At 41.9% G+C, this 26,737-nt stretch overlaps 1 protein-coding gene across 5 annotated transcripts in view; it reads left to right on the top strand.

The window, feature by feature from the left end:
- Positions 1-26,737, top strand: part of FGD3 (FYVE, RhoGEF and PH domain containing 3) — a 111,694-nt gene that overhangs the window by 9,613 nt on the left and 75,344 nt on the right. Inside the window, exon 1 of one of the 5 annotated variants that reach the window (XM_027782640.2) lies at positions 21,326-21,343. The exons of 2 other annotated variants lie outside the window; for them this stretch is intronic. The gene's annotated coding sequence lies outside the window, so the exon portion shown is untranslated. Of the gene's footprint in view, positions 1-21,325; positions 21,344-21,778; positions 21,798-25,450; positions 25,835-26,737 lie in introns of those variants that run through there. 2 more of the 5 variants (XM_027782639.2, XM_027782638.2) reach the window with 2 other exon arrangements.

Here is a 26,737-nt window from a genome sequence, read left to right on the forward strand (position 1 = left end):
AGGCTTCAAACAAAACCGCTGTTGAAAATTGAGCAGGATCTTACTTAATGATTATCTATGGCAGCAGAGCCATAGGGTGATGTTTTGTTTTAGGTTATGGTTGGAAACCCAGCAGCCTACAGGTGGTGCCTGGAATTTGGGAAAGCCTTGGTGAAATGCTGTTACAGGTGTTAAAGGTTGAGAGCGTAGGTTTTAAACTTGGCTTTTTGATTTCCACTACACGTGCTTTTGTACCTACATTGCTTGGCTGTCCCAGGCACACACATATCAACTGCTAAGAGTGTATTCCAAACCTCCCAAACACATTAGATTGTCCTGTTTCATGATTGATTCCATCAGCTTCACCAGATGAACCTCAAACTCCTGTTGAGCCCTGGGCACCTGTTTGTCCCACTCCAGGATAACCGAGGAACCCTCATGTGCTGCCAAATGCCAGCTTCTCACTTGCTTTTTCCATTTCTCTGTTCTTGGTCTCTCACCTCTCCTGACATCTTGTAGTTCTGTGGTACCTTCAGGATATTCCTGAACGACATCTCTTTCCAAGATACGTTTCTGTTGTGGCATCTGCTTGGCTGACGGTCTGTAATAAAAATTAAAAAAACCCAAGTTGCTACAGTTACAAGCTAACAGCATTGATCTTCACGTCCTTCTGGTGGCCAGATTGCTAAAATGCATGTTTGTACTTTCAGCCTTCTGAAACTTTTGGTTTTAAATTCAAAACGTTGAGGTTTGATCGTGTGCATGCAGTTTTGAGAACTGCATAATTGTGCTGTTGTGTTGCTGTTTTGGGGTTTGGGGGTTTTATTGTTTGTTTGTTTGTTTTGGTTGTTTTTTTTTCCTTCAGAATTTGTGTTCCTCTATCTTGCAATGGAAAAAACAATCTTATGTATTAAATCAGACTTTTCAGCATGTAGACTCTGGGTGTAACTTGCAGAATTCTGGGTGTGGTGATACAATAAATAACAAAATTGATCATTGTTGTCATCCCCTAGAAATGTGCATCCTACAGGGACTCCCTCAGCGCCCTACAGAGGAGGCACTTTGCACTAAAAACTGTTTTTTTTATTTCACCATGTAGAGGGCGAAAAAAAGATGAGGCTTCATGTAATACCCGTTTGATTAGTAAATTAGTATGTCATATTGATCTGTCTTTTGAAATGCATTAGAGATGTCTAAATGCCATCTACTTTAGTTTCTAAAAATACTGCAAAATCATCATTTGTACTGAAGGCCTTAATATACTCTTTTTGGAATATATTTTAAGTTTTTATTTTTAAAATGTTGGTTAGGATTTTCAAAGGGAGCACAGTTATAAAAGGGGAGCAGTTCAAATGTAACTTGAATCTGTAACTTCCATTTTGGTTTTATTTTTTTAAGACTTGAAAATCTGGTGGTAGTTTAAGGGTTTTTTTAATTGATGATTGTGACTGCAGTGGTGTCCTCTTGCTGAAAAGGCTTATGGCAGACCTGAAAATCAAGATTTCTGGTGCAAAAGAGAAGGCTGTCATTTAGTTCGCTGAAGGAGAGTATGCACTGTGCTCCATTTTTTAGTTTTTCAACCACTTTGGTGTTAAAAGACATGACCTGAAGGAATTTTACATTTTTACGCCTGACACTTCTGCTACCAGGTATTGAGGGGAGGTCACACTTAAAAGGATTAACAGAGGATGGAACAAGATAAAACCTTGTCTGAACAGCCTGAGCAAGCAGTGCTTTGCATGGGTATTGATTCTGCTTGGACGTCTTACAATGTCAGTGGTTAAACAGTCGATCAGCCATATTGCATACCTAGGGACTCCTAGAGAAAAGGAATCTGAAAAATGCTTATCCAAAATAGAGCCTGGGCTGGAAATATTGGTGGTGATGTACAAGTTACTGTTAGATTTATATGCAGAGGTTCTGCTTAAAATGATGCTGCTTTATTATATGTATTTTTAGATGGTGTAACAGCTGGGTAATAGACTCATGGAAATGCGTCTGTTGAATGGCTGTGTAATTAATGCTGTATAGTATGTTGGGAATAAAAGAACTGTAGTTCTCAAGATTGTTCTTCATAAGGACTGCATTTAGCAAATAGGCTTGATTTTCCTACGTTGCGAACGTGTAGAAACTGGATGTGGATTGTTGGATTGTTTCACTTTCATGTTTTGGCTTTGACTCTTACTGCTTTTGGGTTTTAGTGATGAAAAAGTGTTACCGTGTCTTTAGCTGACTCTTCAACTGACTCTGGATTTGTCCCCGCTCCCTGCACCCTGCTGGTCTATTCAAAATGGTGTGTAGAGTCTTCGATTAGACTTGCTGGTATTGATTAAACTGTAGATTTTTTTTTTTCTTCTTTCTCATTTTAAAATATGTTCTATGTATTTTTAAGAGCTCCATGCTGGATGTCACAATTGCAGGATTCGAGTTAGTTTGTTTAAACAAAAAAACCCCAACAAAAACTGGAAGTCTGCATTTTTTCTGCATTGTTGTTTTTACATTTATTTAATGGCAGTCATGATAAAGTCTGATTTATGTAGGGTTTGTAGCATAGACTCAGCTGTGGTTTTCTACAAGCAGAATTGTAGAGAGCTTTAAGTGTTTGTAGAAGTTAGACAATGACAATATTTGGTGCTGCGCCCTGGCTGAAATATGTGGCTTGTAAAGTCAAGATACCAACATACATGGTCTCTTTTGTGGAGCTGGACTATGTGGGTCAGTGTTGCTGCTCTCTCTTCGGGCCCACCCATTAAGTCTGTTCTCCATGTAGTTGGACTATAAGGGCTAAAATCAAGATAAATGCATTTTCAGGGTTTCTTTTGTGGACTATTGAAATTAAATCTCACGTGGGTTTTGGTTTGGGTTTGGTTTTGTAGGGTGGTGTGTGTTTGGTTTTTTTTTAATATTAATTGCAGTGCACTCACTTCTTGAGAGCAGTCAGGATTATGACTTCCTTCCTTCCAGGCTGTTTTTCAGCACTGAGAATTGTCTTCTAAATATTTGGTCCAAACTGGCAGATTCATGCTCCATCAGAGAGACCTGCTTCCGAATCATTCCTGGCGCAGTAACTTTTCCAGAAGGAACACAAACACTTACAGTTTCTTCCTTCCCTCACCTTCTGTCATACTGACCATGTAAAAATAACTATTTGTGTTTAAATTTGAATTGTTTCCTTTTGCTAGTCTCCGAATTAGGCGTGCTCCTTAAGCTATCTTCTGCTAAGCCAGCTTGGAGGTGTCAGGACCTGGCTTGTCGGGGCTGAACCCGTACGCTAGGCTGAGGTACAACCAGGGCAGCTGAGGGTCTGCTGGCTGGGAAGGCAGCAAAATATTTGTTGCAGTTGGTGTTTGGGGGGTGGGGGGTTGTTTGGTTCAGTTTTTGTGTGTGTGTGTGTGTTTTTCTTAAGATCTTCAAAAATTACATGGCGTGCTGTACACATGACACAATACCTCTGTCCCAGTTGAGGCAAACAGCTGATCCTTGGTAATGTGAGCTCAGCTTTAGGTTGCGTTGCGAGTTGCCAGATCCGGGGATGAATTTCCCAGTAGAAAAGGAACGTTATCTTTTGAATTCGGTTGGCTAACCCTCTACTAAAAGTGGTCTCGCAATGTTTGTAAGCTAGGCCATGTCATAGTCTTATATCATATAGCCAGGATTATTATAAACAGTGAAATGCTTTGCTCTGTCTGCACAGTCACGTTTAGTTTCATGGGTTTGGGGATGAGACTTCAAAACCAAGCACTGATCCTTGACTTTTCGTGTGGTAGGCACCCTACGATGCTAAGCAGACCCAGTACAGCAGAAGATAAAACAGTTACCAGTGTCTTGTCAGGGAAACCAGATTCTTCTGAGTTTATAGGGATTCAATATATTCCCTTGCAATTGCTTCCAGCTTTGTAAGAAAATCGGTATTTATTTTGCTCAGGTTTAGGCCATAATTATACTCAGAGATCTGAACCAAGCTTGAGAGTTCCCTGCAAGTCATGGCATGAGTTTTCTCTCCTTAGTGTTCAAACGTTGGGTAATCCTTAGATTATTTTAAAGAGTGTTTTGAAGATACAGATTGTAAAGTAATGTCAGTGTCTTAAGATCTAGGATGCTTAACAGTTAATGATTTTCCTCAACATACCAGTGTCATTAGGAAAAAAACAGGCTATTATAAGTTGTTTTTCTACTCTCTTTTCCACTCTCTAATTGCAGGCTTGATATGGATTTTATCATTTAGGCAGCATGACGGACTTTGGTCAGTAAGAGTAGGAAATGACAGGGACAAATGTTTACTGTCTGCTACACCCCTCTGTTCCAATAGGAAAATAAAAGTAGGAACAAAACTATTTTATTTTTTTCCCTTCATGTTCCTCTTTGTTGGATGGGTGCGAGCTCATTACAAGGGAAATTAGTTGAAGAGGCTCCACATGGGATTCTGCTTATGAAGAACTTGGGGATGTCTAGAAAGACTAGATTTCTTTGAACCTGGGAGATGAGGAAACGTTGCAGCAGTCAAAGGTATCTGTCGTTCTCATGGTGGATATAGGATATTTTATGATTGGTGGCTTAGGGTGTTACATATATACTTGGGGCAGTGGGAAAAGTAAAATGCTGGATGCTGAAAAGGTGTGGGGGGGTCTGTTAAAGGAAGGAGCTTTGCAATGATCTTATTTAATGGGGAACACTCTAAACTGTTGAGGCTCTGGAATAACTGGGTGTCACAGTGGGAGCGGAGATCGCCTTGGCATCTTGTAATGGCTAACCAAGTCTAAGAGAAGAAAAGCATTTTCTGCATTTCTGCAGCTGTTTGCCAGTGCTCCACTGGTGCTGCAGGAAACTCCTAGTTCCTAATATTGTTAGGAATGCTTCACTGCCCCCTCCCCACCCCCCCTCACGTTGCAAGCCTGAGTTACTACTGTGCTGGCAGGCGGCATACTTGGCACCAACAATAAAGGCAGTGCTAGAAAGATGTGTATTTAAGGAATCTCTAAGATGTATGTCAGGAGAAGAGTTCTTTAGCTGGAAGCTGGTGCCATAATGGAGTTACATCTGTTTGTATTGAATAAACAGGAATTTAATTGAGTCCTCGGAAGACCACAGTTCTCTACTGGAAAAAATGGGTGTTGTAGGAACTCTAGATATAGCCATGCTAATTCTCGTAAATCTCTCAGCTTCTTTCCATGCCCCTAAACATAGGGTTTGCAATCCCTAATGGGGTATGAAGACACCGCATTGAAGTGGCTTTACTTGGCACTGTGCTAAGACTTTCTGGTGCCTTGAGCCGTAACACAGCTTGATTCTGGCACCATCGCTGCACTGCAGTTCATAGAGGAGGGCTCTTCTTATCATATGTGCAGAGCGAGGAGCTTTTTATTCCTCTAGGACTAATAGCAAGACTGTGTCTTCACCGTGAAGCACCAGAGGTATATGCATGGGGCAGTGTACTGATCATTATTACTTTTTAAAAAATAAATATTTTCTCCTCCTTAGCTACCTTAAGTATTTTTAGATTTCACCCAAAACAACTGGATGTGGAATTAGGAGGTACTGGGAGGTAAGGTGCTGCTCGAGTGACAACTGTTTCAGCTTTTCCTGCGGTTGGGCAGACCATGTTTTGCACGAAGTCACTTGACAGTTTTTAATCAGGAGAAACCAGAAACTTGTCCCATTTCAGGTACTGAGTTACAGTCTACACTTTAAACAACGGACCCTTTAGATGTTAGTATGCAGTATTGCACTTCAGCCCGACTGTGAATCAGCTATCTTTGTACTGAGCCTCGAGGTAATGCTTTTCGGTCTTTGTCAGCTCATTTGGACTTCTGACAGCTATTGAGAAAGTCGGGAAGAGGATTGGCTTCATTTCCTCTGATCTGTTGAAACTTTTTGTTTCTTCCTTACTTCAGCTGGTGCAGTTGAGGACTTTATTTGGAGTCTGAAAAAAAAGAGGGTTAGGTTATTTGAATTGGAAAACCCTGCTGGACTGGGGAGTTTCGGCTTTAAGGATGCCCAAAAGCTTGGGTTGGATCTAGGCGGCTTGTTACCAGCAAGGCAGCTCTTTGCACGAAGAACTGCATCCGTTGGTGTTTTGGATAACCTTTAAGGTTTCAGCTTGGTGTAAAGTGTGTAAACACATAGTCTCCCTTGCAGACAGATGGATCAGCGCTCTGTCTGTGGCATTGGCATCTGTCAACAGCAGCTGTCACTTGGGATGCAGAGGTGAGCAGTCCCTAAGAAATGTTTTTCCAGTGGGTGCTGCTTGTTAGAAATCCCTGCAGAGAATCTTGCTCTCACCTCCTCCTGAGTAGCCCAGACATTGTTAAAAATAATAATAATAATAATAATAAAAATGCTGCAGTAGTTGGCTTCTCTCTTGTGTCGGGTTTGGGGGAAGACTGGGTTTGGCTAGTCGAGGAGGCACATAAGCAATTCTGGAAGAATTTTTATTATGGCTTCAGAAGTGAGAAACAGTTCCAGTTGGTGTTTTCACTGTTAGGATGTATTCTTAGGTTTTGATGTTTAGCAGTAAGTTGTGCTTGGGTAAAACATTGACTTTTAGGTTAAAACCATCAAAGAAAAGAAAAATAGCTGATGTCGCCTATGTCTACATCAGCAATAAATGCAGCCTATAGAAATGGATCTATGGAAGGGAGCTGGCGCTGAGGACTGTACGTCTGCCCGGTGTGTGTTTGAAGGGCTTTTACATCAGATGAGCTCCAGGTGGGCCCGGCAGCCCGAGTGCCTTTTGGCTGCTGGGGTGTGCTGGGCGTGCGCGCTCAGCGCCTCTTCTCGTTCCAGTCCCTCTGAAGGTCATATGCTCCGAGGCTGGGCTGAGCTACAAACCAGAATACGGTCGGGTGAGTCTGGCTTCAGAGGAGCCTCTGGTCAGAGCTGAGATGGGGACGGTGACCCACCAGCCCTGTGCAGGGGCTGGAACAGCCAGCTTGGTGGGGCCGTGCTCCCGAGCTCAAACGTGGCCTTGGCCAGTGTCCTCTGCCCAAACCTCTGATCCCACGCAGGAAAGGAGCATCAAAGAGTGAACTGATGCTGTATCCAAAAGGTGTATTTTGCTCATCAAATTAACTTCGGAGTAATGCTTGAACTTGATGTGGTCTTTCTTCTGTAGACCTTCACAAACACAGCCACGTTGCGGAGGCTGGGCTGCTTTCTCCAGCAGTCAGATTTTGCCGTGGTTTCAAGCAGTTACAAGTCGCTTTAGTGCCATCAATAGCCATGGTCTTCCACAGCAGAGGTGAAATTGTTTGAAAGGCCAGGAAGATGCTGCTGATTTTTCAACCTTGATTAGCAGTCATCTTCTTTCTAAACAGTCATCGCCTTTCTGAAAACTTGAGTGTTCTCCAAAGGTGGCTGCCCTGTGGTTTACTTACCAGGTTTGCTAAATAACGTATTTTAAAATCAATGCCTTTAATGTGATGCGTTTGGGGAGTGGGGTGTGTGTGTGTGTTGGGTTACTTTTAGAGTTGAAGCATTAAAAGTGATAGAAGTTAATCTTTTGGTCGTGATCCTGGCAAAGGCTTTTTTTTTTCTTTTTTTTTTTTCTTTTCTCTTTCTAGCTTCATTAGAAGTCTGTTACAGTCTGTCTTCTCTTCTTGGCTCGGTTTCTTCCCTTCATTGATAAGAAAGAGATAAAAAAAAAGAAATATTTTTTTAACATTATGATGTCAGAGGTAGTTAATCTTGGTTTAGAGGGAGGAGACCAGAATACGTGTTGAAAAGGCACAGAAAGAAATAGGAAATTTGTTTTCTAGTTAAGTGTTTGCTCTTTTATTTAAAGCATTGCAGCTTAACTGTTGGCCTTGATTAAGTTGTCTGATTTTTTTTATTCTTTTTCTTTTTTCCCCATGAGGGAAAACAGTTTGATGGATCACCAAAGGTGACTTTTTTCCTTTAAAGCCTCAGTTCCGGATTCAGTAGTTACATATGGATCTCAGATTACATTAAAAAAAAGTAATTTGCCTAAGGTTCTTTTGATGTCTTTGCTGGAGACATATGGGTTTTTAGTAGATTTCTGAATGCTTTTTGATAGCTTTTGGACAGTAAGTCGTAAATAAGTCAAGTTTCCTGAATTTCAGTAGGTACCTCAAATCCTTAGATGTGTCATGGGAGTCTTAGGCTGATCCTCTTCTAAACACCTGCACCTGATAGAAGTTTGTACTACTATTATTTGCATCTCTAAGGTAATAGGTAAATATTATCTTTGCTCAGTTTGTTTATTTTTACTTCCCTAGTAAAATTTGCCCTAAGGAAAGGTTACTTTCAGTGCAGTTCTGTGTCAATCCACCAGATGACACTTGATGCTTAAAGATGGAAAGATGAGTGGACTTGCATTAAAAATTCTGTATTCCTTTGTTGATTCAGAAAAAGAGTAAAATTCACAACTTATTTCCAAAATGTTTTCATATGGTCCTTGTAAAATTTTAGAAAACAGAGTAGACCAATGAGCCAGAACACTTTGCTGTAGCGATATTTTTTTTTTCTTAAGTATATCAAATATTATGTTGTAAAGAGTTCTGGGTGATGTTTTTTATCAGCCTGGACTCATGCCATCAGATACTGAACTTGGGAGATACCGACCTTGGGGTGAGCACCAGGAGGAACGCAGTGATGGAAGAAGTGGGGCGCAGTCCCTTTGTGAGAGATGCTGGAGCCATGTACACCTGCAGCTTCGTGCTTGTACCGTATTTATCTCAGCAATACTTTTGTACCTCTGTCACAGTTTCTCACTTCTGTTCGTCCTAAGAAGCAGTTTGTAATTAGAGGGAGGGAAGTACAAGACAGGTTGTATTTAGCTGTTCCAGGTCAAACTGTGTGGTATTTTAGGAGGCTTATAGATGTGTGAAAAGGCTCAGTGGCTGATTGGTAAGAAAAATGCATAATTTTATATGAAGTAATGCCCCTCCTGTCAAATAACTTTTGTTGCAGCTTTTGCTCTCTTCATGTCTTTTTCTTTACCCTCTGCTGAACTCTGCTAAGGTACTGTGCCTAAGTAATGTGATCAATTAAACTGCAATTTTTGAAGTAACGTGCCTCACTGGTGGTTTTTAATCAAAAGCTTTAAGATTAATGTAACATTTTATTGATATTACCTTTGAAATAATACAGCATAAGTAGCTAGCACATGAACTATGTTTCTTCTACCGATGGAAAACATAAATCCATGGCTGTGCCTTCCTTGTTTTCCAGGGTAACTTACTTGTATTTCCTTTTTATTTTATTAAGCAGCTGGTTTGCACAGCTCAGCAGAGTGTCTGCTCTGAGGCCCTCGGTCCCGGAAAGCACTTTTGCTTTATGTGGCTGTGACCTGGCATTAGTGGTTCAAGTGACTTTCTCTGAGACACTTGACGTTCTTGTTTCTCTGTCCTTGATGCTATTCGTGTTGATTAAAGGAGCAGTGTTTAACACAGGCATTTTCAATCTGATGCACTGGGGTATGGTGCCAGGATTTGGGAATTGTCCTGGATTGACTGAAGTGAAGATTGGTCATTTCCCCAGTGATTTTTTTTTTTTTTTTTTTCTTTTTTCCTGGTTGGAAAATACCAAATCATGGCACCTGATATAATTCCTCTGGAACACTTTGCATTTAAACGTGCTCAGCATCCAAGATGCAGGCAAGGGGCTGGTGGCAGCACCCCTGGAAGTCTCTGCAGACCTGCCAGGCAGGGGGACCAGAGTTGAGGTGTGCCCTGGCTGCTGGCTTCGCTGCTGGACCTGAGAGGTTGCACACAGTGAGATGTCCTCGCAGTCCTGAGTGCTCAGTGCTGGATTTTGCTCTTTGAAATTACCTTTTCTGATGAGCAGTACAAAGTGTGAAGGGCTTAGTGTTTTATCATGGAATTTTGAAATCACAAATTCAGTGCCAGTATTTTTTACTATTTTAGTAAAAATGAATCACCACCATTTCACCCACCCCAGCTGATAAACCTAGTCTACCTTCTCTATTTTAATGCAATGTAACCTGTTACTGTTTCTCGGCACAACTGGTAAACGGCAAAAATGCAGAACAGGAGAAGTGAAGAGGAATGATATTTCTTGAAGATGTGGAAATCATCTGCTTAGCAGATGTTTAAAATAAGTCTTGCAACTATTCCGCTTATAGATGTGTGTGTGTGTGTGTGTAGCTTATGGATATATGCACATTCTTGATAGAAAGACTGAGTTCCCCTGATAAAATCCATGATCAGCTAGTGACGTTGCAGTTTATGTGTTGGCACGTTCACTTGTTGCCAAGTTTCAAACCTCTCCTGACATTCATCTTGGGAAAATTGAGGATCGGTCATTTTCATTAGTGGACCCTTGCTCAGGAATTTAGTTTCAGTCTGCACAGCTGGAAAGGTTGGGTTGCTTGTCTGTTCACGACTGCTAATTTTAAGGAGCTGCAGATTTATGCTACGTGGCCCACCCTGTAGGTTTCCACTGTCTTTTTCTTTTTTTTTCTTTTCTTTTTTTTCCTCTCTTTCCTTAAGTTGAAGAGAATACAGAGAAGGCTTGGAGAGTTGCTCATGACCTGGCCTAGTGATAGGTTTCTTTCTAAATGATTGGGGGGGGTGGGGGGTGGGGGTGGGGAAGGAGGTGGAAAGAGTGGAGTGTGGAGCTGCAGGCATCTCCTGAGAGCAGACCAGAGTGGCAGGATGGGTGACTTCTGGAGAGCTGCTTCTCAGGGGTAGATTAAGAGCTGCTGGAGCTGAAGGCAGGCGTGCATGGGTAGTTCTGTAGTTAAGGTCCAGGTCTGCAGTGTTCAACATAAATGAACAGTATTTTATTTATGGATGCAGGATTTAAGCTGACTTTTGCAAGTCTGCGGTTCTACATTTTTGGGGTGATATACATTGTCTTTAGCCCAGGCAGAAGTTGAAATGTTGTCTGATTCAGTCAAAGGGTCAGTCTGGGATCAGTTTGGAAGGATGGTTAAGAATGAGTCGCTTGTAGCATCTCACCCAGACAGACTGAACTTTACAAGACCTGACTGTCAGGGTATCTCCATTTAGATGAGAAGTGGACAACCCTAAACACAGCTTGGAAAGTTCTTAAATGTCAGGGGGAACATTAAAGTTTGTGTTTGGAGGGCTGGCAAAATTGAATTCAATAGTTGGTACCCTTTGTGATTTGAATCTGAGTTTTTCTTTGTCTTTTATCATATGCACAGACTAAAACCACGTCCTCATCTCTCTTCCCCTTCTGTCTACCTCCAGCCCTTACACCTGTGCAGTATGTTAAAATAGAGGAATTCCATGTCTGATTGCACAAAAACTAAGCTGGGATGAAATAGTTTACAGGCCATGGTATGCACTTGTCATGGTCCCTGCTGCCATCCCTCTTCTCTTTCCCTCTGTTACCCAAATCCTTTGGTTTTCATTTTCACTTTTTTCCTTTTTTTCCTTTTCTTGTAATGCTTATGGTCAACTCCTTTGTTACTCTTTTTCTTCAGTTTTGTCTCAAAACCCTGTGAAGGAGTTACACTGAAAACATAAAGCAGTAATTCGCAAACAAGCTGAACTTTTAAACTGAGTGTTGAAAGGACTTTTCAAATTAGGCAATGGGAGTTTATGCATCCCTAATTAGAAGCAAAGCTAAGTGAGCATGACGAATTTATTGATTATAAACCTCAGCCTTGATTAAACATCTGTTGAAGCCCCACTTAATAAATTACAGCAGATTATTGCTGCCTGAGATGCAGTTATGGGGTGTTTGTGGGGCACTGGAGGAGCTGCATCTCAATACATTTTGTAGGACCAGTAAGAGCAATCTTGGGCTTCTGTCTGCTGTGTGAGGCTTGCTGCAAGGGTTAAGGAAGTCTCTTGTCCTTCTTAAAGCAACTTGTTTCCTTTAAAAAAAAAAGAAAAAAAAAATCTAAAATCTTCTCAAGGTGTACTACTGAAGGGGACAAAAGATAGCACATACAAATTTTCTTAAAGGATTTGAACAGATCCTGAAGGCAGGCAGAAGACTGTCAAGTTCCAAAGGCAATAAAGTTATTTAGCTTAATAGAAGTTTGAGCTTGCTTGTGCAGAAAATCATGTTTTACAGGTTGGAGGAGAGTATAGCAGGACAATAGTCAAGAGGTGGTTCAGTGAGGCTCCAGTTTCGTGCTGTTGGAAATAATCCAGGGGCAAGGGTAATTTGTTTGACTCCACAGCACACACATTTTCTCGCTGTGGGAAACCTGGGTACTTCTTGAATATGGTGTTTTGCCTTTCCTTGCTTCACTTGTGCCCTACTTTTTTTTCCCCTGTAGTCCAACAGCTCCAAATTGTGATTTTTTTTGTAACTGGTACAGCAGTTTTCCACCTTTTCCATACAGGGATCCTCTTTTTTTCGTATTCATTTAGCAATATGGAAAGATATTTCCTCCAGAAAATGGGTTTCTCGAGCCAAGAATACATTGCCAAATGTTTGTCTAAAGCATGTCATTAGCGTGGATGAAACAAACGATAACCAGCCCAAATCCAAACCTCTTGGCAGCAAACTAGAACAAAGAACTCTTTTGACTGTCTTGTGCCAGCCATTTAAACGCATGCAAAAAACTGTGCTTAAAAGAACAACATTCAAAATAGAAGCCCTGGGTGCCATAAAGTGGGCAAGTTAGTGCAAGACAAGAGGGCCTGGTAACTTTGTTCCTCAAGCCAGTGTGTACTTCCATGGCTATTTGAAATACCCACGAACAAAAGCAGATCCTTCTCCTGCAAAATACTGGGCTTGTTATGGGTCCAGAGCATTTCTGGTTTGGCTGGGCTCTGGTTACGGAGCAGCACTCCTCCAGATAGCTGTGCTTCGTGCCCCATAAGGATACTGCAAAACAGCAGCTGGCAAAAATCAAAGAAACAAATCCATTGATTTGTTTTTCTTTATCTGGTTCCCTTAAGAAAAACCTGCTAAATCTCAGCTGGGAGGTAATTGAATTTCTGTAATTGATATATTATTCCATGTCAATAGAAATGTTACTTCATAAAGTGCTTTGGGATTATAATTTTTTTAAAAGTCTTTTGTGTAATAAGATTATCATTAAGCCTGATTAATTATGATTGAACACATTCCAGAATCCAAGATGAAGGCTCTAGAAACAACAGGCTTGAGTTGGTTGTAATTTTACAGATCCTTGTATAGCCACTGGTTTTTGATGGGTGCAATACAGAAATTAGTAGGAATGCCCAGTTGTCTGTTGTTGTTTTGTTGGCTTTTTTTAATTTGTATCGATACAGTTTCAACTTTTCCCTTGGTGTAGCAAGATGCACTGATTTGCCATGCCAGGCAAGTGTGCTGCTGCTGGTTCCTGGCAGGGAAACTAGGTCATTTGTGGCTCTTAAGCATGGTAGAGAAATGAGCAATTGAGTGAATTGTAACCTTTCTCTTTACAGCAAAGGATAAAATGAAGGGGAAAATTAAAAAAAGACCTTTGCTTTGTTTTACATGAAAGCATACACATGTGCAGATAATTGCAAAAGCTGCAGAATAAAGCTTTGAATGCAAAAGCCTTTTTCATAAATCAGGAGTAATAGTCCATACTAAAATTGCTAATATAATCATGGTCTCTTTGTTACTGTGCAAATTTCCACGGAGTAATTTGTCTAACACCATTTTTGGTGTTTCTGAATCCATTTGAAAACGGAGTAAGAGAAAGCAGAAGACCTCTGGGTCCAGTTGGGTATTTAGAGGAAAGCAGTGTCATGATCTGCCTGTGCCAGTGGGGGATACTTGCACTGAGCCTGAAACCAGCGCAGGGGAGAAGACTCTCATATTGCGGGGTTCTGTCACCTTTACTCATGGGAAAATAGCTGTGAATTCAATGAAATTCATTGAATTAAGCCTTTCAATTTCTTTGGTTAAGCTTGCTGTGTTTTAGCATGTGGGTGAGAATTGGCCTCTCCTTAGACCATCACGTATTTACATATAGATCCTTATAAAAATAAGGTTTCTGTTCTGTATGATATTACTTTGATATAAATCTATGTATGAGTCCACCTGCCTGTTTCCATCTGCCAATGGATACCTTTAAAAGCAATATTTAATAGAGTTGTGAAAGTAAATCCAGTGCTCTTCCACTAGTGGAGGACAAGACCTTTCAAACATTAAACCTTGTAATGGTGGCTGCCAATGACTCTGCTTCAGTGCGTCATGAAGAGGAAGCACGTTCTTTGAAAGACGTGAAGTTTTGCTTGGAAGCACTGATTTAAATCTTTTCAGGAAATTATTTATTTGCAAATACACTTACTGCTTAGTGCAAATGAATCCATATGGTAGAATAGTGTTCTTTTTGCCACTTCTTGCATGAAATGCTGTTACGGTGCTAACTTCTTTGCATGGTGTCTATTCCCTGCATGTTCCTTTATGGTTTGGGGTTTTTTTTTCTGCACAGTTGCATATGCTTTTTGCATTGGACTGTGACTAATGTACAAATTTGCTTTCTGTAGCACCGGTGATGTTCTGCCAGTGTTTGAGCAGGGGATTCCCATAAGAATTTGCCTGCTTTTCCCATGTGCCAGTGAGGAGTTGTGTGCATCAAGAATACATGTACTTTATTTATTTACTTCGGGGAGTGGGAAAATAAAGGCTCCCATTTACTTTTTTTCTTCTTTTTTTTTTTTTCCTGAAATGATGCTGCTAGTTTAATAGCTGGTGCCAGAGGGGGAGGCAGCTCTTGTCATGGGAGCTGGGTAGGACAACCACTGACCAGGAGTCCATGCTCCAGTTCGGTTCCTGCTGTGAAACCTTGGCAACACTTTCCTTTTTTTCCCTTTCCTTTTCTTTCATTTTCAAGCATTCTTTGTTTAGACTGTGAACAAAGACTGATTTTAGTAAGTATTTGTACAATGCCTATCTGGCTGGGCTCTGCTTTCCTTTGGGATTTTTAGGTACTTTTGCAGTCATAATAAAATTAAAACTAGGCACTGGTCAAACAAGCTGCACTCAGGGCGCTATCACCAAGAGCAAAGGCTGGCGTTCCACACCTCAGGTATTCCAAAAAATGTGTGGAATCCACAGAAATGCAGACGATGGGTTACCTGCATCATGCATATACACACGTTCAGCTAATTGCAGAGGTTCATTCTCTTCACTGCCCCTTCCCTTCCCCCCCATCCCCACATCCTTCTGCACTCAAATTAGTGCTGAGTGGAGGAGACCATAACCACTAGTGTACCCCTGTGGAGACCCCCTCTGTGTTTTGGTGGTCATGGGCTGTTCTTTTTTGTGTGTAGAGAGGATGATATGCCCATGAGATCCGGCAAGACTGACTGTCTGGGATTTGGGAGGAGGATGAATAAAAGCAGATGTAGAAAATGCAGCCTCTACTGAAGGTGTCTGCTTGCAGTTTGCCCCATGAGCTGTTTTGGGAAGGGTCCATGGATTAAGTGCCTCTCTCCTTACTTGGCAAAATAAGCGAATGTGACCATTTTTCAGCCTGTCTTTACTTCTGGACTTTTTTCTAGTACGAGGGTGATACCAGAGCTTGACAGACCTGAGCACTAACCATGTGCTGCTCTCACACATTGGCTGCAGAGATTGGAGTTTTTGAAAGAAAATTGTTCGTTGATGTGTTGTGAATAAGTTTTTATTTCTATTGCTCTTAAAGGGATGATGCATAAAATTAATCATGAAAAATTACTGTAACAGCAGCAAACTACCTCTTTGTGAGTTTGTGGTTATTACAGGGAATGATTGTCAAGGTGTGTATATATGTATATATATATAAAAAATATGTGAGAGCATGTGTATGTATATATAAAATCAAAAATTATGTATATAAAAAATTTAAAAAGAGTTGGCCTGGCTTGTGCTCTTGCTAAGGCTGTTCAATGTTACGCACCGTTCAAAGTACACAACTGCGGTTCCCCTTGTACAAAGGCTATCTTTGTTTTTTGTGTGAAGTCATGGTCTATTTAAAACTCTGTGTTTTAATAATGAGTTTCACTGGAAACTGGAGGAAATGAGACCATGGGGGTTTGTCCTGATAAAAACCAAACTGGAAATTGCAGAGTCAACTGTGAATAAATATGCATGTCATTTTATTGTTTCTGCTTTCCAGTTTTGTTCCTCTTTTGTAAATGTTTTGGAAGAAATTGTAAAGTTCACATCAGTGACTCCATCAAAGTAATTTCTACTTGCTTTCAAAGCATATACTGACCGTGGAAATAAAATGAGAATGGAAAAAGGCACTTCACACCTTTCCTATTTGTTTCTGACAGATTTCATTGAATTGTGCTTCCAGGACTAACCTCCTTTCCCCACTTCTCGCAGGCTCAGTTCTTGGTTTTCTTCAGACATTCCCCTGACGTGTTTCCAGACTAGGGTGCTCTGGATGCTCCAGAGACTTGCAGGCCAAGTGTTTGCTGCTTAGGTTGCTTATCAACACTGCCTGTTGTTGATGATGATGATAATAATGTCTTTACTAGTACAATGAAATTTAATACCCTTATTGAATGCGTGGTATGAAACGGTATCAAAAATCTCTTATATAAAGACCCATTTTTCTAGTTTTGTTGCTAAATGATTTTTTCATTTTAGAAGAATTAGCAGACTTAAGTGGCTGAAGTTATTTGGGTGTTTAACATTCTTTTGACACCAGTTGCACCCTGCAAGTGATTTAAACCTCTCTCTTTCTTTTTCCTGCAGTATCTTAGGGGGCAGTGTCTAAACGAGTTCCAGAAATTCATCTGAAGAAGGCAAAATTTTCTGTTTAGTTTGTTTAAGCATAATAAAGCAAAGATGTTCAGTCCTCAAAGGAATGTGTTTTGACAGCAGAGGTGACTGACAGAGAGGCTAGTTCCATTTTCTTAAAATTTATTTGGTTTTCAAAAATCTACCTTGCACCTAAACAGTGCTAAAACCCCATTGATGGCTTAATGCGTCCAAGGAAACTCCAAGTGGATTGGAACAATCATGCCTTCAAGTTGCAGTGCCTCTGCAGTAATTGCAGATTCAGGGGAAAACAAAACTTAAATTGATAAACACTGTTCCATAATTTTTTTATTGACATTTTAAACCAGCCTTTGTTCTTAGGGAAGCATCTGTAAGTGCATATGAGGAATTTTTCTGCTGTTGTATGAGAAGGAAATGCTGGCTATCAGCAGAGATGGGTTTTAAAATGTTGAAAACTTAAGGAGCCTTGTGAAAAGGCACCTTTTTTTAAAAAATCACTTCAGCTTCCTTTCTAGTGGCTTGGATGAGGTTAGAATATGTAGAAAACCTGTATAACTCACAAGAAGCATCCTGGGTTGTCTGTCTACCCACACAGTCAGCACTGTGCGGGAGAAAATTATAAAAATACATATTGCAAACCACAGGCCATCCTCATATATAACAGATACTTCTATAAATCTTCATTTTCCTGAGCTGGTGTACTGGTTTGCTCCTAGTTGTTTTATCAGGAAGCTGTAATATATTCACAAAGTGTTCTTGTGTAGCTCTCTGCCAAATTAATAATTGTAAATTTTTTGTTAGGTATTTAAATTTACGACGACATTAAAAAAAATAGTTCTTTTGCATAATGGCTTGAGTGATTAGTTGCATCTTCTGGGTTTTTTTGTGATTTTTGCTGCATGCAACTACTGATACTATTAATACACAGCAATTCAAGTATATATCAGGTGTTTATATCAGCCAGATATGTAGTGTTGGAGTTCAGCAAGCTGACAGTGTCTTCCTTTGTTTCATTCACAGGTGAATGTAGTTGTCAGAGTATTAAATAAAGGATAAACACATAACAGGTATCTCCTTGTTCCCTGTTTTGCTGTGTACATGATTTGAAGCGTTAGTTTATCCTTAATAATGGCATTTGTTTTTTTTTTTTTTTAAATTATATCTCTATTTTTTTCTTCCAGCAAGAGGTTATTGATAATCTAAAAGCTACCAGCAAATAAGAGATTAATTCTTTTCTTCTTTGCTTGTGAACAATCCTAGTAAAAAGCTTAAGAAGATTACAGGAGGATCACATAGTAATAAATAGCCATTCACTTGTCACTTTTGTTCCATTTATTCTTTCTCGATAAAAGATTAAAGTTGTTCTTTTTTCGCATCGGCTTTGCACATCTGATATCTTGCCTTGTTACTAGGAGACATGGTATGATATGTATGTTACTTTCCTCGAGCACAGTGGTATTAGCCACTCCATCACAGGAATGGCTGGTAAGAGTCTGTTGCTGTTTCAGTGTTTGGAAGCCAAGAACAGTGATGATTTTTTATTTGTTCAGGGAGCCTTTGAAGAAACCTCCTGGCTATCCTTTCCAGACATACCTGGATATGTGTGATTTTTATAGCCATATAGAAATATGTATATTCTTTGACTTTTGAGAATCAATATATGCTATTCCTGCGATTTCTTGGCCTTCTACTGTGCCTCATTTATTACCTTAGTCTCTCCCTGGTGGGCTGCCTTTTAAAGAAGAGGGTGATACGTCTGAGCTGCTCCCATGTGAATTCCCCTGATCTTGCTGAGCTTCCTTGGTAGTCAACAGTGGCTTTTTAATCTGGTTTCCTGAGGAAGTGAGGTTTATGCATTGTGCTGCCGTGTCCCTCATTGCTCTTGAGACTACGGGCTCACTTCAGAGCAGGTTGATAAAAGGGGTAAAGAGCTCTGGAATATTTTTTTTTTTCTTTTTTCTACAATTCCTCAGCCAGATAGACAGGTCCCGAGAGAGGAGGAGACAAGTGGGCAAGACCATCAGGTTGACAGCAGCCAGCTGGGCAGTGGGCACGGGAGTTGTTCCAGCCCAGCCCCATGCTGCACTGGTCGGTGCCTGCTGGGGCTGTGAGGGGCACAGTGGAAAGCTGGCGCTGGTGTAAGGGCATACGGCCAGCACTGTGCCGGGCTGGGCTAGCTGAGCCCTGCAGGGCTGCTGCCTGGCTTTTGGCTCCAGGTGGGCCGCTCTGGTTTCTGGCTGTTTGGATTTTTAAACCTTCTTAGCCCTGCCCCATTGCTTGTTTGCAGCAGCTGGTGTTTTATGGTGCTTTTTTGCTGTGTATGCGTTGGCAGATTTCATTCTGCTCTTCCTTGAGTTTGTGTAGGAACTGGGATTTTGCTTTGAGTGAAACTTTGCTATTAGTGGTTATAAAGACTGTTGGTGGGGGCGCAGGAAAGCATGGAGAATCACGCGCTGTGTGCTGTGGGTCCCGTGCAATCAGCAAAACTGATTTTCATTGTGCTGTCACGAAATAAGTAAGATTTGCATTTTATTTGTATTAGGCTTTTTCATTTGTGGCCTAGTAAAGAAGTGTTGAAATCCTTTTTGGAAAAATGGGTAGAAATATGTGGATTAGGCTGTTTGCTCTCCGCTTCGCGGAAAGATGGTCTGCCTTCTCTCTGGGGTTTCTCCACTCCAGCAGTATGTCTTCTAGGGACGGTATATGTATAAATACAGTATTACTTCATCTTCGTGCTGTGAGATGTTGTTGAGGAAAACATTTTTTCATACTCTTCCCACCCCTACCCCCATTCCCCCTTTTCTCAAAGAAAAGATGCTCTTGCACAAGCTGCGTGTTGTCAGCTCCAAACTAAGGCAGAAATTGCTGCAGTGAGAGAGGTCAGAAAGGAACCTGGTTTACACTGTTTCTCCCACCAGTTCTACCCTGGCCCTGCGTGGGTGGGAGATGTCAGCCACCTCTTTAGGAGCACTGGGACCCCAGTGGTGTCTCCTTTTCCGCCACATGGGACCGGGGGGGTGAGGCGGGTGCTGCAGGGTGAAGGCAGCTGCTGCTGGAGCAGCCACCACTGTCTCTGCAGAGGCTGCAGCCTGACGGGTCCTTCCAGCCTGTGCCCAGCTGGCTTGTAACTGCTCTCACAGTGTCTTCACCTCGGCTTTATTCCGCGTGTGTCCTTCTGTACGGCCCACAGCTCAGTTCCCTTCTCTCTCCTTAACTTTTAAAACGAGCCTGCTGGAAATGCTAGGTGAGCATACGGAATTCCGAGTGGATTGCCTGTAGTGCTGTGCCTGCAAACCCAGCGCGGTCTGTTGGCTTCTTGGTGTCCTCTGCAGGGCAGCTGAGGAGTGCTATGTGCCAAGGTGGAGCTCTCTACTTAATAACTATTGTTAAAACACCTTTAGCAATTCCAGTGTGTTCAGAGAGAGTGTGTGGGGACTTTCATCACATGCAAAATGTCAATACATCAGTAAAGTTAATGGTAAACTGATGTCGGTGGACGTTGCTGTGGCTTTGTGGCAAATACTGGACAGAGTATTGTCCTTTGGTCAGGAACATCACATTAATGTTGCTGTACCTAGCAGCCCTTGTATTGATAAAAATTAAATTTGTATGAAATTTAATTGGATTGGTTTGATGAAATGTTGTTGGCCATCCTCAATGGGATTCTTTTGCCGGCTTCAACCTACCATGGATTATTTTTGTTGACTTTTAATGGGAACTCTGGCAAGACCCAGGGAGGGGGAGGACAGCACTGGTGTGAAGTCAGGGTCTCGCCAGAGGAGCAGCCGTGGAGCAGTGTGTGTCAGTGCCCACGCTGCTTCTGCTGATGGGCTTTCTTCAGTTCTACAAATGGCAGCAAAGTCATTGAGGGGATCTGTTTCATACTGTGCGTGATAATTGTCTGTAACAGCAATGCTACCCTGCGTTTTAATGATAGGCTGATGCACCTTATCAAGCCTTCCTGAAACTAGTCATCCTTGCTACAGCCTCAGCTCTGCAACAGGTTCATCCTTGTCAACCTACTGTTAATTGCAATCGAGCATTAATTCCCATCTGTGCAAATTCAAATATGTAAATAAAGTTCCAGCTCTCCAGCTCCTCTTTGGAGGGCTCTTATACCTCACTTGTTTCAGCGTTCCCCCAGCGTCCCAGAGAAGTTTCATGCTTTTCAACTATACAAAATTTGGTGAAAATGAAAGTAAGTGCAGGTAAAACAACAGTGGTAGTAGTAAATCCCGTTTTCTTCTCTGGGCGTACAGTCCTGTGCAGCCTGGCTTTAAAGCATCTCCGCTGAGTAGCAGCATTACCATCAGCGAAGCCCCCTCCTCTTCCCACATTTATTTCCATGGTAACCTGAGGAAGGCATTCTGCAGCCTCAAAACTACTTTTGCTCTTTCATCATGCAAGCTGGCATTGTCAAGGGCTGAGTGTATTCCTACAGCTTTGAATGAATATATAAAAAAAAAAAAAAAGGCTGAATTTGGATGGGCAGTTGTTATTTGGGAGGCCCTACAGCAGGAAAGAACAGGCAACCTTGAAGTGACCTAGTGTCCGTACATTGCTTAGTAAGGAAAAAACCAGTCTTGCTTCATTAATTGATTAACTTGGAGGGTGGGGGTTATCAGAATTACCCTTCTGTGAAGCGAATGCGGCAATTTCCTGCAACGGCTTTGTGGCGGGGGGGAACGGGGCAGATGGCTGGCCAGGCTGTGCTGGCGAGGCACTGGTAAGCTTGCATGCTGTGATCTGTTGCAAATCTTGCTTTCTCATGGAGTCTTTAATGTCTTTTCAGGTATCGTTTAGGAAATGGTGTCTTAGCAGATGCCTCCTCTTTGACTGTGTTATGCGTTTGCCTTTTATTGGTGCAGAAGTGGGGATGTTTAGCAGTCCGCAGTGTGTGCTCTGTGTGAGCAATTTAAAAGCTGGTAGTAAAGCGTTTGCTGTGTTTCTTGCTGTAATGAGCTGGATTGATTTTATGATCTCTGTGGTGCATGCTTTCTAAAATCCCTATTTATGCAGCATTTGCGTGTAGATGTTGAGAGGATTTTATTATATTTGAGCAGGCTAAGGCTATTTGATTGCTATGTGTGATAAGAGTAACATGTGGAACTGGTAGTACTTGGTGAAAGAAAACCAACTGCATGCAGACAGTATCTGCAAACGGGGAAGAATGAAATGATGTAAGTAATTATTTTTTCAATTATTCTGAAAGCAGAAACCTGTCTGATGTAAGCATGGTCAGAAATATTTCAAACGGTATCCTCATCTTCTATCATCAATTAATTGGGCAGATTATTATTTTGAATTTTCTGCTTATGTCTGTTTCCGTGTTGTCTTGAGTACGTGAATCACAGTGCAGCAATAGTATCGATTAAAATATTTCAGGAGTGCTGCCTGATCAAAGGGTCGGATTGCCGTTTGCTTGGCTTGTGACAAGCTGTCAGGATTTTTGGGTTTCCTTCATGGCATTATTTGGCTGGGGAGGGGTGAAAATGTAGCTTTCTTCTAAATGTGCCTGAGTACATAATGGCTGGAAGTCACCATGACAACAGGGGGACCTGGGTCAGATTTTCTCTCCACCCCTTCTCTGTTTTGTTGTTTTCTAAATATTTATTTATGCCTTCTCTGAGATTTTTGAGGGAGTACCTTAGGGCTTCGGGCTTCTGTTGGTACAGGACTTTTAATGATATCTAGCTCTTAAAGTAAATTATGTTTGCAGGGTTGTCTTGATTAAGCATAGTCCCACGTATATAATTTGCTGTTCAGCTAAAGTGGGATCTAAACAAGGACACGAGCACCTCCAGCCGGAGTTGAGGGTCTGCCGTTCCTGCGATTCTGGGGTTGCAGCCCTGAAAACTTCTGCTGAGCTCTTGCTTGGTCCTGGGGCCTCCCACGTTCTCGTGGAATTGCCCTGTGGGATGTGGAGCCTGGGGACTTTTGGAAGTTATGCACAAGCTGAGGTGTAAGAGCATCTTCGTTCAGGCATGGCTGGAGTTTGGGACCAGCTCGGAGATGGCAAGAAAAAAAGTCTTGATTGCGGTCAAGAAACAAACACCCTTCTTTGCTAAGGGATGCTGAATGTACCTCCCAGGTGGAAAGAGGGTAGAGGCTTTTGCAAGATGTGCTAGCTGTTCCTTCCCACTTGTTGGGACTCACTAAAGATGTGCTGCCCAGGGTGGAGCAAGATTTGTCTTCAGTTCCCCTCTTGGTCTGAGGCACTCAAGTTTCACCACTCACAGATTTTACCAGCCTGCCAAGGGTTAGACTGTACAAGGTGCTTCAAGCTCTTATGAAGTGTTGGCACTGGTCAGAAGGGATTGACAGACCAGGTTAGAGAGGGCGTGCAAGAAAGGCAGCGGCTGCAGCACAGAGGTTAGGAGGCTTTGTTGGGGAGTGGTGGTGGGAGAGCATCGGGCTGCTAGTCTCCACTCCCACAGCTGCAGGCAGGTGCGTGGAGTTACACTTGGGTGCTTACTTTGTGGTTCGTGCTTTGGGGCAACCCAACTCAGGAATCTTCTAGGTGAGCATTTACTTCGGGAAGCAGGTGTCTTACCTGGAGATCTCTCCCTAGTGTCATCTTGCACCTCCTCTTGGCAGAGTTTATAGGATGGGAGGAGGGAAGGTGTTTATTTCACACTTGTAGCAGCAACCTGTGTAATTTATAGTGAATCTAGAGGAAAAATGAGTAGTAGTAGGTGTTCTGTGGAGGTGACATTTCAGTGTCAGCAGAGAAGGGTAATTATATACTTACAAGTTATCATCATACTTCTTGATGGAAAAAAACCACTGTAATTTGGGTAAATGGAAGTGAAAATCATTGCAGTTGTCACCTGTGCCTATGTAAACCTGGAGAAGTGTAGTTCTGTGACATTTTCAGAGAACATACGGATTTACTTGCCCTTGTGGCAGGGTTGTAAGCAGATTTCAATATAGAGGCAATTGGAAAGTAAATACAGCATGACGGTGACTTTTGTCTTTGTCTTAATACCCTGCATGCTTGGCATGAGAAAGTGAAGATCTGGATGTTTTCCTGTCCACTCCCATCAACCTGATGTTTTACTTGCTGCCACGTGAATAATATAATTACTTTCTTTAATTTGGAAAAGTGTTGGGTTCTGTCACGTGCTGGGGGCTGAGGTTCCAAGCAGTGTTTAACAGGAATTACCTGCTGCTGGATAGGATCATGTCCTTTGAAGAACTGCATGTCTGCGTAACACAGCCTGTTTCCCCTTCTCCATTACCTGATGCTATCATTTTGAGTGTAGGAACTGTGCAGAAAATGCAGTCCTTTTGGAAATTCATCTTGGCTACCTGAAAAAAACAACTTCATTTGAGCCAGAGATTCAAAACAATGAGATACATCAGTGATGAGAACAGCAAGTAAGAGCAAGAGTCGGATGGAGTTAGGTTATATAGATTTTTGTGGTTACGTACTTTGCTTTCAAGATCCTTAAAGGTAGGAAACATACCGTAAATGCTAGAGGCAAAAACTGGAAAGTCATGGATTCTGGAGTAGTTAAAAAAAAAAAAAAACACCCACAAAACAAACCTAAACCAACCCCATCCCCACCCCCCAAGAAAAAAAAAACAAAAAACAAACACAAACACCCAACCACAACAAAACAAAATCTCTCTTATTCCCAAGGTCTTCTGTAAGGAAATCCAAACCAAAGGAAATCCCTGTAGATGTATGAAGACCCAATGGGGATAGAACATACCGAGAATGAAGGTGGCATTGTAACATTCTTGATGCTTAAGGGTCCTGGAGATTGAAATTACGCTTTTTACTCCATCTGATTGGTGTTAACAGTGGTGCTTTAAGAGCTCACTGACACTCACCTGAAATCAAGGCATTTGTGTCTGGTTTTTTTTCTAATAATTTTTTCCATTTCTAAACGGGGAAAGGAGAGACTTAATTTCAGTCCTACAGAATAGGATCCTATTAATTTGCAGTATTTTATTAGAAACAGCCTGGGGTTGCGCTGTGTCAGAGGCTGGTGCTAGCCTGCAGTATAATCCTTCTTCTTGCTCTTTTGCAGCACATGGGGAGTGCTGTCATACAGACTGCCATGAAGAACTGCATCCAAGGTCCAAAAACCCTTTCCAGCTTCTAGGGTAGGCCTCTTCCCCCAGCCCCTCCAAAAAAGTGAAGAATCACCATAGTTGCTACATGCACAATTCATTGTTAAAGCTTGTTTTTATAGAGTTGTTGTTCTTTGCCTGCCCCCCCTCCAAAAAAAGAAACAAACCCAACCAAAACCCCACCAGCTTTCTGTATTTACAAGTTCCAACAGGAAACCAAAATTGAACATTTTCACTTAAGCATGGGATCAGTTGAAGTTTCATTTCCCCTATAAATGCAGATGTGGCATTAAAAAAACCTTGCCACAAAAATGATAGAGGTCTTGAAAAAACACTTCCCCGAAAAAGCTAAAGGTCTCAACCTCTTTAGTTATTAAAGATGAACTGGTTTTAACTTGGGTTAAATTAATTGAATGACTGGCCAAAATACTGTGGTCTGAGAAGGTGGGAAGATGAAACTGTTTATTTCGCTTGTAAAGGTGAGTTGGTTTTTAAGAAGAAATAAAAGTAGCGATGTTGGATGATACTTTCAATACTGCTCATTCCCAGTGAAAGTATTTTGTTGCAGAACAAGAGGTTTCTATTTTTTTTTTTTTTTTTCCATGCCATTAGACAAAAATAATTGAGATGCAGTGCTTCTGCTTACTGGCCAGCTGAGTTGCTGAATCAGTTCATCGTTGAGTCAGTTTATTGACCGGACAAAAACCTTCTAACCAAGACCAGGGCAGTGCCTGAGGGAGCAGGGCAGGAGGACGCCTTCGGCAGAAGTGTGGTGTAAAACTGCACCGTTAGTCCCACCGTCTGTGTCTTGCACCTGTGTTAACTCGTGTCCTGTAGCACGGGATATACCATTTCTTCTGCTGTTGGATGCTTGAGCTGGTTTGCTAGAATGGCCTTTTCTGGAAACATCGCTGAGAGAAGCAAAATGCCTTTAACTTGGTATGCCAGCATGGAAATGAATAGGACACACAGAGGGCTAATGGAGCTCCTGGGCTGATGCTGTGAGGTGCTGCGTAACCCTTCCAAAGGAGCTGCCCAGGGCTCTTGTGTTCCCTCTGAGCATCCTGGACAGAGAAATACACAGAGGCTTCAGGACTGAGCCTGTAAAGAGTCAAATGCACAGAAGTACTAATCGGTGAGTAGTTAGGTTGTAGAAGACTGAGGCACTGGAGAAAGACTGAACATTACTGGCAGCTGGTGGGGTTTATGTTGCTAACAGAGAGACTGGAAAATCTCTTCTCTAATATTAACGCTAGATTCAGAGTTTCTAGTTGTGCTTTCTGTTGTGTTTGTGTGCTTAGCTGCGTTTCTGTTGCTTTGCAAGAGGTTAGGTGTGCAGTGTGTGTCTACATGGGCTTTCTAGATCCATTACTTGTGTCTTTCGTCATGTCAAACAGCCCTAGCTGGAGTTGTCTTCCTAGTAATTGTAGATGTTTTGAAGATTAAACATGGGTAATTTGTTGCCTTTTCTGAAGCAATGCTTACAAAATTCAGTGTCTTCCTGACTTTCTGCAGGGCTCTGTCCTGCAAACCGCCGGGTGAGTGTTTGCATGGTATGTGTTGTGGCTGTGAGCAGCCCCCCTGAAATCCATGGGATTGCTCATGCCTCCAGCCATGTCCACGTTCAGGATTGAAAAACTTTAATTTAGCATCCCGGGTAAGGTCTGCAAGAGTTCGGTCTGGTCTGGTCTGTCCTCTCTCTGCCTCTGAGCCAGACGCAGCGTGGAAGCCGGGTCGAATGGTGCTTGCCGGCTGCTGTACATGGGTGAAGCGGTTCTTCTCGGTGACACGTTCATCCAGGCACAGCCATGCTAATATGGCTGGAAAAGAAAGGAAGTTGGATTAGCATCAAATTGTATTAATTGTGTGTGTGGTGAGAGGGCTGGGTCTCTGGTTTGGAGAGGAATCCACTGAATAAAGCTCACTGAAAATGCTGTGTTAGTAGGAGTTCTTTTATGGCTAGTGTCTGTATTTACATGGGAAAAGCAGTGTGGGAATGAGTAAGGGATGCTGGAACACTTGCTGCTGTAGCAAAAAA

The sequence above is a fragment of the Falco peregrinus genome, chromosome 5, assembly GCF_023634155.1.
Source record: "Falco peregrinus isolate bFalPer1 chromosome 5, bFalPer1.pri, whole genome shotgun sequence".
In the NCBI taxonomy this organism is placed as follows: Eukaryota; Metazoa; Chordata; class Aves; order Falconiformes; family Falconidae; genus Falco; species Falco peregrinus.